General features: G+C 38.1%; 1 long non-coding RNA gene across 4 annotated transcripts; it reads left to right on the top strand.

Moving 5' to 3' along the window:
- Positions 1-79: 79 nt before the first annotated feature.
- Positions 80-12,264, top strand: LOC142408344 (uncharacterized). 4 transcript variants are annotated; one of them, XR_012775261.1, is made up of 5 exons: positions 80-406; positions 1,240-1,458; positions 7,331-7,515; positions 10,568-10,764; positions 11,660-12,264. It is a non-coding gene; the product is annotated as an uncharacterized LOC142408344 (long non-coding RNA). The 4 variants fall into 4 exon arrangements; XR_012775258.1 differs by having other exon boundaries at positions 80-1,458; XR_012775260.1 differs by lacking the exon at positions 7,331-7,515 and having other exon boundaries at positions 80-1,458.
- The last annotated feature ends 3,834 nt before the right edge of the window (positions 12,265-16,098 follow it).

The following is a 16,098-nucleotide window of genomic DNA, read 5'->3' as shown; positions in this document are numbered from 1 at the left end:
TGCTGGTGCTGGTGCTGGTGCCGGTGCCGGTGCCGGTGCCGGTGCCGGTGCCGGTGCCGGTGCCGGTGCTGGTGCTGGTGCCGGTGCCGGTGGTGCGGCGGGGGGACTCACGCCCCGGGGGCGGCCTCTCCCCGCGGGGCAGGGGGGGCGAGGGCCCCGGGATGCGGAGCCGGGTGCCCGCCCTCCCTTCCCCCGTGTGAAAGCCGGACAGGAACCGTGGGAGCACGGAGTGATTCACCGAAATGTGGGGTTTTTTTACTTAAGAGCAATTACACTTTTATGATTCAGCTCTTCTTTTTTTCGCTTATTTTGGGTGTTTTTTTTGTGGCCGCCCGCCCACCTCTCGTGTCCAGCCAGGGACGGCAGAGTTGAGCTACCTGCTGCTCGCACCTTCCAGTCAGGCGAGGTAATCCAGCAGATGGGCTTGGGAGAGGGGGAGACTCCAGCCTGCATGGAAGCTCGAACATATCTTTTTGGGGAAAAAAAAAATCTGCACTTGTTTTGAGTTGGTAGCTGGTTTTATTTCATTTTCAAAAACTGGTTGTACTTCAACGTTGCTGTTGCCTTTTATGTGACTTACCATAATTCTACCTAATGCATTTCCCAAAAAGAGAAAAAAATGCTGAACTTGGCATAAGCATATCTAAATTTATCTCAGGTAGTGGTCTCCTCAAGACAGGTAGTGATTTAGGAGCTCCCGTCCACCCTGCAATAGGACTTGAAATCCTAAGTGTGTACAGTTTCTTTGTGGTTGTACAGTGTGTTGTCAGTTCTCAGTGTAAACTTTATAATGATTTTACTCCTGCCTGATGGCTGCAGTGGCTTCCACATTAAATATATCCTCCGTTATCACCTTATTCTAGCAAGGAGACACACATGCCAGCAACTCTGGACTAGCAAAGAGATAAGTAGCATTCCTCAGAAGTTTGAAACGTTGCATTTCCAGCTGTTCAACGTGTTTTGATTTAAGGAGCAAAGAATCACTTTCAAGTGTCAGATTTCTGTCTGTTCATTCAGATATTACTAGATCTGTAATTTGGTTTGTGCATGACGTAACATGTATTTGATGTCAGCTAGTGAGAGGACAGGCCTGCAGGCAGGTCTGTACTTGAGAGACCTCAAATTCTGTAAGACCCAGCTGTGCATCACAGAGGGAATGAATAAAAGGATTATATATGCCCACCAAATCCCTTTTATATGCAATGTCTCTACAAGTAAAAATTCAGAAATTTTCTCTAGAATTTACAGAAAATGTCACTGTGGAAGAGATATGGAAACTTCACCCTCCTGTGCTGTCAGTAGATGATGAAATGTGGACCAAGGGTGTGATGTGAACCAGCGCCGGTTTCACTACTGCTCTTGTACTCTCTCTGGAAAGGCTGGGGCTTGTAAATCTGCAAGGAAGATGATCTCCAGTTCTTGCTAGTGACTTCTGTTTTCCCTCCAACACTGGACCAGGTACAGTACTACCATATCTTTCTTCTCTATTCATATTTTCATGCCGTAAGATGCTTCTCAGATACCTTTTGTCCTTTTGAAAGTGCTGGCATTTAAAATAAATCCTCAAATGATTTATGCTCTCAAACAGCCCCTCCCAAAAAAAGATCCTAGGCAGGTGACAGTAAGAGTCAGTGTGGTTTTGGGGACAGAGTGAATAGGTTGGAGAACTAATTTCAGTAGTGCTACTAGGTGAGAAGGATCTCTGGGATAGATTTCCCCTTGCATTTGCTGTATGTGCAAAACTCGCACTGCCATTGAACCGCGGGATTGTTGTTTTTACACATGGCCCATAAGTTATATGTAGGAAAATGTGACAATCAATTCAAATGATTGTGGGCAACACATTTTGTGGGAGATTGCTGTGGATTGTAGTACAACAAGAGCTGCCCATCCTAGTGACAGACATTTGGGAGACGTGTCTTGCAAGCAGATGACATTCAGCTTTGCTTCTTACCTGTGTTGCCCTGGATTCTTCTAAAATTCTATCAGTGCATTCTTAAAGAGGGGTAGTGCCTGCTCCTTTTCCTACTTACAGCAGTTTTATACTGATCTTAAGACATTGATTTAAGGAATTTATTCCAATCTGCAGTAGAAAAGAAAGAAGAGAATAAGGCCCTGAGGCTCTTCAAATCTCAGTCATCTGCACATCTCTGGAGAGTCAGCCAATGTCAAGACCAATATTCTAGGCTTTAAAAGTCAACACTGAAATTGCTAATGCCCAGTAAAACAAACATTTTAATACATCAATAATGAAGGTGGTTGCTTCTGAGATTTTAGCAAGAATCAGTAATTAGCCTCATGAGTGAGATCCTCCCTTTTAATTTATTTAAAGGCATGGAATACTTTTATTTGAAAGTTGGGATGTTAGCAGTATTATACTAGTTTCCCTTCCAACCTACACCTTTCAGTTCATAGTATGAAAAGTCATTCATTTGCTGTAATAAGCAAGGCAGTGGGTGGATTAAATGTAAGTGTATCTTCCATAAATTGAACACCATTAAAGAGAAGGCATTTTTTTAGTTCTCGCCTTCGGACAGGAACTTTTTCTAAGATCCAGACTCATTTCTACTTTGACTTTGGCTAGAATTTGGCTAGAATTTGTGACGCTTAACTATCCTGTGCGATAGGGAGATAAATGTGAAATATCCTGAATTTGGAGCACGAATGAAATTGAAGATTGAAAGGATCCCCACTAGAGGTGAAGAGCTGTAGTCAAGTCCGGACCATTACAATGAAAATAAACCACACTATAAGTCTTTATTTTTGCTAAGACTTAATGTGAATAGTACTGTGAATCAGTTATCTTACATAGCTTACTTTCCAGATTATATTAAACTAAAAAATTAGCCTAAAGCTGTTATCCCTTTAATTCTGATTAAGACATAAAATAAATCTTCAATCCGTCATTTGTTCATACTGATTTGTTCATAGTCAATTTTCTCACAGTGTAGTCAGTGAAAATTTGGTCTCCATAAGGAGTGAATAAGGGTATCAAGAGTTCCTTCGTGATAATAAATGATGTGTTAGTCAATAAATAATAAACATGTAACTGCAAAATATGTCTAGATCTCTGGCTTAATGGCTGGTTTCTGCCCCTGAAAATGCAAAATCTAAGATCTTTAATCTGTACATGAGAAAATGCTTAAGCAATCAAGACCTAAATAGTGCCTAAATATTAAATCACAAGCCTGTTAGATGTAATCTGGAGGTACAAGCTAGTAACCAAAATTCAGTCATAAAAGATCTGAATCATCTCAATGTTTTCCAGCAGGAAATGGAGTTAACAGTGTAGGTATTTCTATAATATACTTCCAGAGCGCACAAAATGGCCTTATATTCTTTACTGTATTTTCCCTTGAACTGAGACAGTGAAATTATTATTAGAGAGGAATGATGCCACAAAGGCTGTTGTTTTAACTTGTAACTGTCACTGCCTCCCCCTGTCTGTCTCTTCAAACAAAAGCCACCTTTCCTCACATCAGAGGTCTAGAAGAGGTGTCTTTACCTCCTTTTCTTATCCCATGCTGTACTGGTAGGTCAGCTCCTAGCCCCTTATGCCTGCATCCATTAGCCAACTGCCAAGATGTTTAATAAGCAATTAATTAGTTTTGCTGCGGTGCCTTGTACACTAGTCCTACCAGGAGCTCATTGTAAGTATCATAGAGCTACTCCACTGGTCTCCTTATAACACCAGTGTGAAACTCCTTTCTGTATTGCCTAGAAAAATGGAAGGCGGCTAGGCTGCTGCAATGCCGAAACCACTGACTCTCAAGCTGACCAGTTCAATTCCCCATACTCATCTGTTACACACCATCTTTACTCATCTGGAAGCTTTTCATGGCAGATAGCATCGTTTGGGTTTGCATCTGTGTGCCACCGAGAGAAATCAGTGAGATCCTGTTCAGCAGAATTATGGTGCAAATATTTGGTAACAGCAATGTAAGCCAAGAAACACGGGGCCAAGAAAATGTCAGAATCATATAAAAGGATCCTGGCATGTGTCACTGTTTATCTTAACAATAGTTAAACAGCATGGAATACTATGTAATTTACCATTTATTGCTTGAGCTTTACCTTGAACAGTTTCTGAAGCTAGTGAGAATACAGATAGAAATGTCTGCTTCCAAATGATTTGCAAGCTATCAACAATACTTAAAATGCTAATTTAACTTAATCCTTTCATACTTTTCTACAGTCTAACTTTTTAAAAAAGAATAGACACTCAGCTCTCCAAGTATTATAAAAAAGTATATATATTAAAAATAAACCTTTGAAAATCATGTGTGTTGGTAGTTTCTGTAAATAGAAAGTCAACTTTTTCTCTCTGGTCAACATTGAGAGTATATATATCTTTTTGTATATAAAGAATTTCTATACAAATACCTATTCTCTTGTTAACAACCAAAGTATGAAACAAGTGTTTTAGTTTAGTAGGTTTTAATCTGTCTTGAAGTGGTTTAAGAAATCAGGCTTTCTTAAACGTGTTCCACTGGTTGTAATAAAATTTTATTATGCCTTTATTTGAAATGTTTATCTGAAGAGTTACTATATATTGTGAATACCTGGATATGTTGGAATGTATTATTATGTTGGTATCTAATAAAAACACAGAAATCCTCACCTAGAAATAGAACCATTATTTATTATGCACATGTAGGTGAAGAGACTCTGAACAATATGCTGAATAAAGGAAGTTAAATACATATAAACTGGAACTCTTGTTTAATGCATAGGATAGTGAAGAAAAAATTCTTCCAGAAACGTGTGGGTTTTTCTTTTCAGTTTATTATTTAAGTCAGTGCAGTTTAAGAGCTTTGGCCTGTGTCTGGGAGACTTTCTTGAGTTGGCATCTTTAAATAGCAGCACCATCTTGAAAGGAAGATGGTGAGTAATATGTAGCTTTTATGTCCATTATAGCAGAAGCCCTCAATAAATAAAATACTAGTGGAATCATTTTTTAAAATGAACAAATATATAGAAAATGTAATCTTTTCTCGGATTACTGAATGTTTGCAGCAGACATTTTTTCTTCTCTGCATGTAAGGTTTCCTGATACTCCATCATGATCAAAAACCACAGCTCTTCTGTTCGGGCTGTTTCAAGACAGGTAGGTGCAATACTGGGAGCGCAGGTAGCGTATTTCCTTGTTTGCATAAGGACTTGTCTCTGCATTCTAACTGCCAGCAGTAGTGCCAGCAAAAGAGGAGATGGCTTACAGAACTGCCATCTTTTCATCATATATTTCCAGGAAGATAACAAAAAGCAACATACTGTGTGATTTAACGTGCTAGTTTTGTGACAAGCCTCCCATGCAAGTGCTGTTGTGAGCACTAGTCATACTATCTCCATATAAAATTCCATTGGGGACTTACAGGAAATTAGGAGCAAGTGAACTAGAACTATCTATGAGAAAAGTATTGTTGCTCTTCTGAATGAAAATCTAAATGATGGAGAAAATATAATTTCTTCACAATTTTGAATGGTGTCACTGAAGTATTTTATATGTCACATTGTAGTTATCTGTGATCATTTCAGCTGTGGTGATAGTGAGTTCAGACTTCATGCCATTCCATGCCATCTCAAATTCTTCTCACTGTCATTGTGGGAGAAAACCTATGAAGCACTAGGAAAAGTGAATAGCTGACTCCCATATGAATACTTATATCCCTATAAAAATGTATCAATTGATACTCCCCTTAATGATGGAACTCCTTCTGTTGCCTACTTACGTAGAAAAAAAGCCATGTCTATGTAATAAATTCAATCTTATTACATAAAATGTCCTTAATTACCTACAAGTGCTACCAATGAGCTTCCTCAATATTGTTTCTAGACAAAAAAGAAACTAGAACCGAACCATAGCTTGCTTCATTAAGAAAGCATGAGGGTGTTAAAAGCCTCCTGTGACGTGACCAGATACGCATGTTTTGCTAAAGCATGAATTTTACAAAGTGACAGGTGCCTCAAAGAAAGTGCACCTCTCCCGTGCTCATTAGCATTTTATCCACCATAATCACGTGCTATTACTGCCTATCCTTGATTAAAGAGCTAGATCTTAATGCTTAAATTATAGGAAATACTTTAGAAAAATGTTGATGTTCCAGGGAAAGTAGCTAAAACATCTTCACCGTAGAAAATTGGCACAAAATAATCCTTATAGATTCCCATTATGCTTAGAGATTGTCAGGATGGGTTTTCAGGATGCCACATAATAGTGGAGTGCTGGAACATATTCTAGAGGGAAGAAGTGTGTTTGCATTAAGTCTAGTCTGATGCTGTGAGGGTCTTCCTGTGTGATGTGATTATGCAAGTCCCCTGAATAACCGAGTCCCGCTGAGAGTCTAGACAGAAGTTAGCTTTTATTCAAATAGTTTTAAGAAGGTGCACAAAATCTTAAGCATCAGGTCTTCATGGAAATGTACTGTAAAATGTCAGTCATCATTTCTGAGCTTTATGAAAAATAGATTGTGATTTGTTATTCTGTTACTTTTTGTGCCTGTTTCTGAAAGGCAAATGCTGAATAATTCTGTAACAAAGACTACCAAATGTGGCAATTAAAGCAGACTAATCGATGACATCAGGAAATTAACATTTACTATGAGAATAATTATGAAAATGGTATTTATGCCTAATCCAACATTTTGGTTCCAACACAACACAAATCTATAGTCTATGTTACCTGGTATTTCAAGGACTTAACCCTGTATAAAAGATTAATCCCTGTAGATTTTGTCTCAGCAGTCCTCTCGTCGTCCAGTTTTAGCCACCATGCTCTCTCTTTTTTTTAATTCCAGTGAAGATTTAAGAAGGGCCCGACAGTTTACTGCTTAAATCCCCAGGTAGATTTTTGGAGAAGAGGGATTGCTCTGTTTTTGGTTTTTACATTTCAGTGGTGTTAGAAGCTAGAGTATGGAGTCAGAGAGCAATGTTCTTTGATTAAAACTGAGGGAATAGGGTAAAACTAAGAGTAAATACATTAGAATTAAGGGAATGACCCCATTTGTGTTGAAATCAACAGCAATACTCCCTTTAAATTCAGTACCCCAAATATTTCTCTTACTGAAGTGTGGCTTAAGCCTCCTCAAGATGCAGAGTATTCTGCCACTATAAAGTAAAACATTTCAAGACATATTTAACTTTGAACATGAATAATGCCACTGAAAACCCATATATTGCTGTTGGACAGTGTTCTCAGTGTCTTGCTAATCTGACTCAGTGATGATTATGGGGTGTCCATGCTATAAAAAGAATAAGATTGGAGTCTTAATTTGTATTAGAGTTTTACTATAATACGAGTATTAGATAAAAATTACGATTTTGTAATTTTCAGAATTCAGTTTAGCTCAGCAGTGAGGTCTTCAGGTATTCTGCCTGTCCTCCTCAGGAGGTGCTCTGGACCAGTGGAGAAATATCCTAAGCCCTGAGGGAAAGAAGACAGAGTGACTTCATGCCTTTTTTCATTTGGAGCTGCATGAGAGAGGTTTCTGTACTCTCATGCCCCATCAAAACATGATGGTAATATGTTGCAGTAGCTTACTTTTTTTTCCCAGCTTCTTAGAAAATATTTTGTTGGTTTTTCTGATATGGAACTTGTACTTATAAATAGTGGATTTTTAATACATGCATACATACATACATACATACATATATATATATATATATATAAAAAAAATTATAATTACTGCTTGAAAAAATGCATTGCATTCAGATTTCCCGTCTTCCACGGAAATTTTGCAATGCTTAGGGATTTAAGTTTTCCCATGAGAACCAAGTAAGACATACTGGGAGATAAATTACTTTTAGAGGATTGTATACTAAAGCAAATCAAACTGAAAGTTAGGTCCTAGCTAAAAAAATTAAATGGAAACAACCTCTTGAAATTTTTAGCCCATTTTAAAAGTGTGTTCCACTGTCTATCATTTTGGTAGTCATGACTGAAAAGCCCGTAAACAACCTTTCATTTCTGAACCAGTAATCCAGAACACAGCAGATTCTCAGCATAGTTTATATCAGGAAATTGTCTTAGAAGAGACCATAGAGGTAGCTACTATACTAAAATGTAAAGGGAAAAATTGAGGGATAGGGCAAACGTCTATCCAAAGATACCATTGAAGGATTTTATTTATGTTTTTAATGGTCTCTGTTCTGCTTAAATGCCTGTTAGGAATAATTTAGATATGAACATATAATCTGTTGCCTATTTGCAGTAAAATTATTGGCATAAGATGCTTAAGGGGGCATTGCAGAAAAATAACAGTGGAGCCATTCATTAATGTTTAAAATTTCCATTATTAATAATCATATAACAATCATATCAATCTACCATTCAGCATATTTTATCACAGTATTGTCTCAAATCTCATTTATGAATGGGTTATAACTGAATAGTTATTTATGAGTATTAGATTTGCTTAAATGGTAATTAACATAGAAGCTTGATAACGGGGAGCCTGTTATTCATTATTTCCATACGCCTCCCAGGATTTATTATATCAATATCCTAAGTACAGGGGAATTCTTTTCGGAGAAGTATTGATACCTTCACTGAAGTGCTAAAGATGGAAAGGGATCATGTCAAAACGTATTAACCTGATGCTAGGAGAAAAATGCTTCCGAACAACTGTTATTTTAAAGATATTTTTAAGCAATTTTCCAAACGTATTTAAGTTAAAGGAGATATTCTGGAACAAAATGCTCTGCAGAATGAGCTTGACTACCTTAGCATATTGCTAATTGCTTCAGCACATCTGCCGACGAGCACACAGCAGGCTGGCTGGAGCCTCTGTTGACGAAGTTTGCCAAAATATCAATTTATTCTTTGTGTTGAAATGAAGCACAAGGAATTTTGTCAGTATCTGTTTGTTTATTTTACTGTGTCTTCCGAAAATATCGTTTTTCTTCACAGCTTGACCAAAGCTGGATAACATCTTCCTCAGGAGAGCAGTTCTGTTACGGTTATTTATACATAACCAGACAGTTTGTTATGTACCCATCTGCACTCAAATTCTCATTGACTTTAGTGTGAATTTAGTGTACTGGATGGCAGAGGGAGGTACTGCCTAGGACTTACTTTCATTTTATCTGTTAATAAAAGCCATCATGTAAATGCATGGGGAAATGACATTCTCTTTCTGGTATTTTTTCCACCTCAAGAAAACTATTGATGTTAACCTTGGTCTCCCAGTTATATTCCAGCATGAATATTTACCTTTTTTTTTTTTAAATTTAAATTCCCTCTACAGTCTCCAATTGTCACAGCACTCCTGTTTCTTCAAGAGCTGTTAAATAGCATGGCTGTACACTGCTGACTGAAACATGAAAGTCTCCATTTTTCATTCAGTCATCTGCTGTGTTTCAGCTCTACAGTTTATTTACCATGGGATCTGAAGCATCTTACTATTCCAGTAGAGTTTCTTCCATTGAGAGAAGCTTAAATCTGCATCTTTAGTGGAGAAAACAAATACTTCTGACTTGCAATAAATTTTAAAATCTAGTCTGTTATTAACTTTGCTGGTAACCAGTTTAATTCAGCTAAAATCCTCTTAGCTGTGCTCTGATGTCTTTAGAAGCACGTGACAATGCTGAGATCAATGCCAGGCATACTGACCAGGCACGTTCCATATTGTTTCCTAATTTGGTGTCTTGCCCTGTAAGGTTAGACTGTGATTCTCTGGAGTCAGGGACTGTCATGGGGGAAGAACATGGTAGAGCATGATTCCATGAGTAGGCTTTCATGTGCATTGCCAGGGCCTCCGTCTCCCTACCCTAGGACATGCACTCTCATGACACAGGAAGGGTCCAAGCATGCTGGCTCAGGACCATGGGGAGTAATGAACTTTCATTATCAAAATGTAGGAGTTTGTTAGTCCAAGTACAAGTTCTTCACACGTACTGTTAATTAGAGGGGTTTGGGTTGAAAATGAGCATTCTGGCATGAAAGACAATGAAAAAACAATGCTCAAAAATGCAGGTACTAAACATAAAACTATTACAATAGCAATGACATCAGGTGCAGCAGAATGGTGTTTGTCCTCAGTTGTCCAGAGTAGCCATTTGTTGCACAACAGGGAACAGCAAGGGTTGTTAGAATTTTGCTGGTATAGGAAACATCCCAATTTTACAAAGTGCTTTGAAAGTGCACCAGAGTAAAAATTACTATGTAAATATAGGAACTCGTTTATTTAAGGGCAATGAGCCTCCCATGGCATTCTCAGTGCAAATTTTAGATAAGAAATGGCTGTGCAGTGCAGAAAAGGGATTCGCGGGAGCACAAGCTCCACGGAAGAGTTGCTCAGCAGTCTGTACAGCATAATGCCACAGACAACAGATGCTCGATGTGCCACAGCCCTCAGCCTTACTGAGTTGCCAACACTTGTGCAAAATATTGCCCGCCCGATTTGAACCTGCTATTACAACCAATGTTTCTGATAAGAATTTTTAGAAAAAATAACAGAGATATTCCTTACAGATGTCTTTTTCAGGCCTATGATGTGTTGAGAGGGGATGATAGAAATACTGGCAAAAATACCTACCTTTAGTCCTGTAATGATGCATATGAACTTTACAGACATGTGAATTCTGGAAATGAGAAAGCCTTTTGGTGAAAGACATTCTGGAAGACATTTAAAACACTGGACTCCTTTAAACAGCTCTGGTTTGTTAACCTGTGGAGAAATCTGAAATCTTATCTCCATAACAAGAAAATACCTTGTCAAGAATCCAGCCTCAGGGCACATGTGCGTAGAAAAGCTGTTGTGAAACAAGGTAGGGCATGAATTTAAACTTCATTTGCTGTTTTACAGACAGTCTCTACATAGATCAATTTATTTGGATTTAGGACCTCTATATCATTCGGCTTAATCCTCTTCCAAATTAAGGATATTCTGACTTCACTGTAGTGTGTCAACATGGAGAGCTACTGCAAAACATGTATTCAGTCCAGTGTCCCTTTTTAGTGGTGCCCAGTGACAGGACCAGAGGCAATGAACACAAACTAAAACACAGGAGGGTCCCTCTGAACGTCAGGAAACACTTTTTTACTGTGAAGGTGACCGAGCACTGGCATAGGTTACCCAGGGAAGTTGTGGAGTTTCCATCCTTGGAGATACTCAAAAGCCATCACCTTGAGCAAATGACTCTATAGGTGGCCTTACTTGAGCAGGGGCTTGGGACCTCCAGAGGTCCCTTCCAACCTCAACCATTCTCTGATTCTATAGCTATGACTTTTAGTAAATTTTGGGTTACTCATTGCAGGAGGATTTCTCAGATGGGGCAGTGCAGAATTTTATCCACATTACAGAACAAGGCTGATGCTTTTCTTAACTTAGATATTAGCTAATGCTTTTCATCTCAAGTTAGCAAGCCGGAGTTTATCCTTTGCAAAATTAGGGAAAAACATTGAAGGTAAATTGAACTCAATCTTGATCTGTTTTCCAACAGGCTGGCCTACACACATTTTTATATCAATTGAAGTTAATCGCAAGTACTCGGAATGGATGCACCAAGTTCCCTAAGTGAACTTTATCAATATATAATGCATTTATAACAATGCAGTTGCAGCCACCTTACTGATACACCCATTTGCCTTTCCATTGGTTTCTAAACTTAAATATCATATTCCTCTTATCTTTTATTATCTCTGGCCTTGTTGTTTTCTCAGGTTCCTTCAAAACCTGTACACTACTTTCACTGTGTGGTAGCTGGGCTTACTGCAGATGTGTGTGCATAAGAACAGTTATGAAATACTGTCCAGCACTTTCCACACCACTGATGATTTTGCAGGAACTTCAACAGAAAGATTCTACATTCCATGAAATATACCTTACAAAGGTTTAAGTACAGCTTCCAATCCCAATGGCTTTGCATATGACAGTACAGAACCTAACACATGATCAAGTACCTTTATTTATACAAACAATTCCCTTGACTTGAGAAATATTACTTGAATTGGAACACGTTGCCAGGATCACAACCTTATGTTTGAAGTACACGTCAAATATTAACACGTGTTTATACTGCTAAATGCCTCATTGATTTCCTACCCTGTCTACTCTTTTCTAAAGAAACACCTCGTAGTTTCCTCATGTGAATGTTTGAATGAATTACTCTGGTTTTCCTAATCTTTGGGACTTCTAAAGTACAGATTGATTCAAATCAAGACTGTAATACTTTACCTATAACTGAATATCTCATAAAATCAAATCTCACTTCAAATACTCTTGTTCAGTGGATTGTTTTCGTTGGTCTCTAAATCATATAAGTAATTTAAACAAGGATTTGTCTTTCATTCACAGAGTTTGACTGCTTTCTAATGAAACTGAAAGCCTCTTGTATTTAACAGTAAAGCAGAATAATGTATTTTCCAGCTCTCAATACTTAGCAGCAGATTGTCATTGGTTTTCAGTTTGTTTGTATCTTAAAGTTCAGCAATTGTATGTAGAATTATTTGAAAAACCTTCAGCTTATAGGCCAAGGAGAGAAGGCAAAGAAGGGTATAACTTAATATCGTTATTTACGGCTATTGTGCAGTGGTAATCGATGTATATTTCAACTAATAGGAAGATAAATGGGTAAAGGAGACAGGAAAGTTAATAGCAGAAAAATAAGTTTGTCATTTCCACACAGATGTTTACTGAAAGAAAAATATCTGCTTTTCTTCAAATAGATGACATTTTGCAGAGTTAGAGATTCAGAGCTTGAAAGCAGGTGTGAATGCGTTTAATGTTTCTTAATCCACATTGTTTATACAGTTTTAGAGCTGTACCTTTTGGCAAGCCTTTTGCAAGGTGGATGGCATGCAGTTACTCTGCTTTTGCAACAGCTGATAGAGGAGTTAGGTTTCCTTGCTTCTCCCTTCTCCATGGCAAAAGACCTCGGTTCGGTTCCTGTGTAGTTTTCAGCGCGCACTTGGTTCTGCTGCATTGATACACGCTTAGGTTTGATGCCTGGCATGATAGGGAGCGGGCTGAGTCCACCACTAGCCCTGTCCTCATCCCCATTACCTTTGCTGGAAAGGAAACATCATTTCCGTGGCTAAAATACTGACATCTCAGCATATCGGTTTGTGAGATGCAGAAGGCAAGGTGGTGTTTAAGTCCTGATGACTGAGAGGAGACTGAAAGAAGCTGGAGGAACTTCATGCCAGTGCGGTAGCAGCAGCAAGACTTTCATGCGCTTCAGTGAAAGTATCATCAAGGCTTGACATTTTGACAGCTGATCTTCTAGTCCATGCTCAGGAGAAAAGGTTGAAGATATTTATTCCTTTAAGATAGGTTGAAGATTCTTTATTCCTCAAGAAAACTGAATTGAACAAATGACTAGATGTCTATATATCATACACTAACATGTAAAGTTTATAAAAATAAATACACATATTTAGACATCATATTTTATCTTTGCTCCACTGGACTTCAGAAATTATGATTCTTGTTACTAGGCTGTGTTATGCTTAGTTTGAATTAAAGTTACTAGATTTTCTCTGAACACAGTATTTTCTGTTACTCTCATCCCCTGAAATATATACAAGCACTATGAAAATACAAAATCTGTTCCATTTCATTATAAACAGCAACATCTACAACATATTACACGTAATTTCTGAGCCATAGATCTTCTGCTTGCCAAAAGTCTAAAAGCATGCGTCAATCCTGATTGAACACAACTGTAATTTCATCAGGGGAAGATGCTGAGATCCTCAACAGCAAGCGCGCTGCTCAAGCAGTTTGTGAATGGTAGCCAGTCCCTGTGATTGAATAGCAGGACTGGGATTTAGCTCAGGACTGCGTGGCTCCCTCATCTACCACACTTCTTCCTTTCCTAGGGGAAACAAAGTTGCCAAAGGCACAAGAAACAACCCTGAACTACACTGCAAAGTTACTTCGGAGAAACTGGTCAGAAAAAACTCTCGATTTAGCAGGGCAGGGATTAGTCCTGAAGTTTGGAATATAAAGTAACCGATCTCACAGTCATTAATGAGGGGAAATTAGACAGGCAAAGAAAAGGTTGCCTGACTAAGTACTGCGCGGCTGGGCTCCCCATGAGTTAGCAGCAGCGGCGTTGCAAACACACATTAAGCAGAACTGGCTGAGAGCAGCATTGCAGAACAGAGATTATTGGATAATTACGTCGATTTGTACCAGGAAAGAGCTTGCTTACAGAACATTTTAGTAAATCATCATTATCCATTCTGAATTTATGATTGTTGATTGTAAGGTGTGTATGGAGGCGAGAAGGGCCAATCAGTTCATCTGAATCTTTGAAGTTCAGAAGGCTGAATTATTTCAGTCCATTTACCAACGTATTTTCATATCCATTTTCCCTGCTGACAAGGTTTTAACCTAGTTTTTCCTCTAATGAGAAGAAAAAAAAGCTGTCATTTACAAAATCAGAGAGGATCTTGCAACCAGATAAGATCCATTTTCAGCCTCCTACCCAATTAGGCAACATCAGCTACAAGTTCACAGCATCAGCCTAGCTTGGAAAATGGTCATCCACAGAGGTAAGCTTCCTTCTCTGCTCACTTTGTTCTTCCATTTGGCACCATGCTGTTAGCCCTATACGCGGTTCTGGACAGCCCAGGCAGTGATTACGTCTCCTGAGGTGCAATTCTGACTAAATTTCTCCCTTCGTTAGGGCCAACTCAGATTACTTCTAATACCTTTTAACAGCTGAATATTACCTTTTTTTTTACCATTCTGAAGCTGCAATTCAGATTCCATCTGCTATACACTTGATTAAAAGCTATGGTGGAACCATTTTTTAGGAATTTCATAGGAATTTCATTTTTTCTTTTCTGTTCTGGATCTTTACCACACCATAATACATATATGTCATTTATCTCCGATACACAGCATAGCCTTAAATTAATACATGTTCTGAAAGAATGTCATATTACAATAATTTTATTTTATTAATATTAGCTTTGTAAGAAGCTATTTTTCTATCTGTTTTCATATCCAGCTTGGCCAAAAAGTACCTAAAGCATACATGGAATATGAGGTAGATTTTTCAGAAAATTACTAACTATGCTGCCACCTAGTGAATCTGTCTCTGATTTTTTTTTTTTTTCATAAAGAGATTTAACTCCTTATTTGAGGGCAGAAAAAGCTTTGTTTTAAGAACTGTTTCAATAAAATAAGAGGCTAGAAATGTATGAAATGCGTTACAATTTTCTTTAAAATTTGGTTTAAAATAGCCAGATACAAATATTATAAAATGCTAGTGCTTTGAGCTTGGGCACTGTTGTTTATCATTAAATATCCTTTTCTTGTAGGAACATCCTACAGAATTCCAAAAAATCATAATCCTAAAGTCTAAAGCCACTGTACATGTAAGCATCTGTTTTCAACCTTCGTGTTCTCTCTAATGGTTAAAACGTCACCTTTTTACCGACCGTCCTCGGTTTGTTCCTACACAGCTAAAATCAATGCGCTTACCATTTACTTTAATTGAACTGGGTTCTTCTGTAGCTGCAAGACTTAATCCATATGTTTGCCAAACTGTTTTTAATAGAAATCATCTGCCCAAGCAGCATATCAGCCCCTGTTTGCAAACACTTTTCTAAGGAAGAAAGATTGCTTGGATTTCATCTAATAAAATCACACATTCAGCAGGCTTGAATTTTTTTTTGTCTGCTGTGCATCTTAGTGCAGGAAAATGCTGAGTAAAATGATTATTACTGGGAAACAACAGCAGCTGATCCACAGTGAAATCAATTCTTGCTGACAGTAATTAGCATTCCATAAGGAAATCCACGGCATAACCCCTTGTCATCTAACATTTAGAGTCTTTCCCAGATAAGTGAATAATTACATAGCACCTATGCAATCTTAATGCCCTGTTCAAATCCTAGATATATGTCCTGAAACTCCTCATCCTGTATACTTATTGTCCCTATACCATATCAAAATAAGCCTAGAAAAATAAAGACAATTGTTTGATCATAGGACTGTATAATATAGATTTGTTTCAGGGCCAATTTTCTTGTTTCCAGCCTGCAGTTAGGGTTACCTCTTGTTTGCTCTTTGTCTCCATAAAATTGTGTTCCACTTTTGCAACGGGGAGTCTGCTCTGGCCGCTGAAGCTGGAGCTGATGTGTCC

Source organism: Mycteria americana, chromosome 3 (genome assembly GCF_035582795.1).
Source record: "Mycteria americana isolate JAX WOST 10 ecotype Jacksonville Zoo and Gardens chromosome 3, USCA_MyAme_1.0, whole genome shotgun sequence".
Lineage (NCBI taxonomy): Eukaryota > Metazoa > Chordata > Aves > Ciconiiformes > Ciconiidae > Mycteria > Mycteria americana.
Note: the sequence above shows the minus strand (reverse complement) of the source record. Positions and strands in the feature narration are given on the sequence as shown.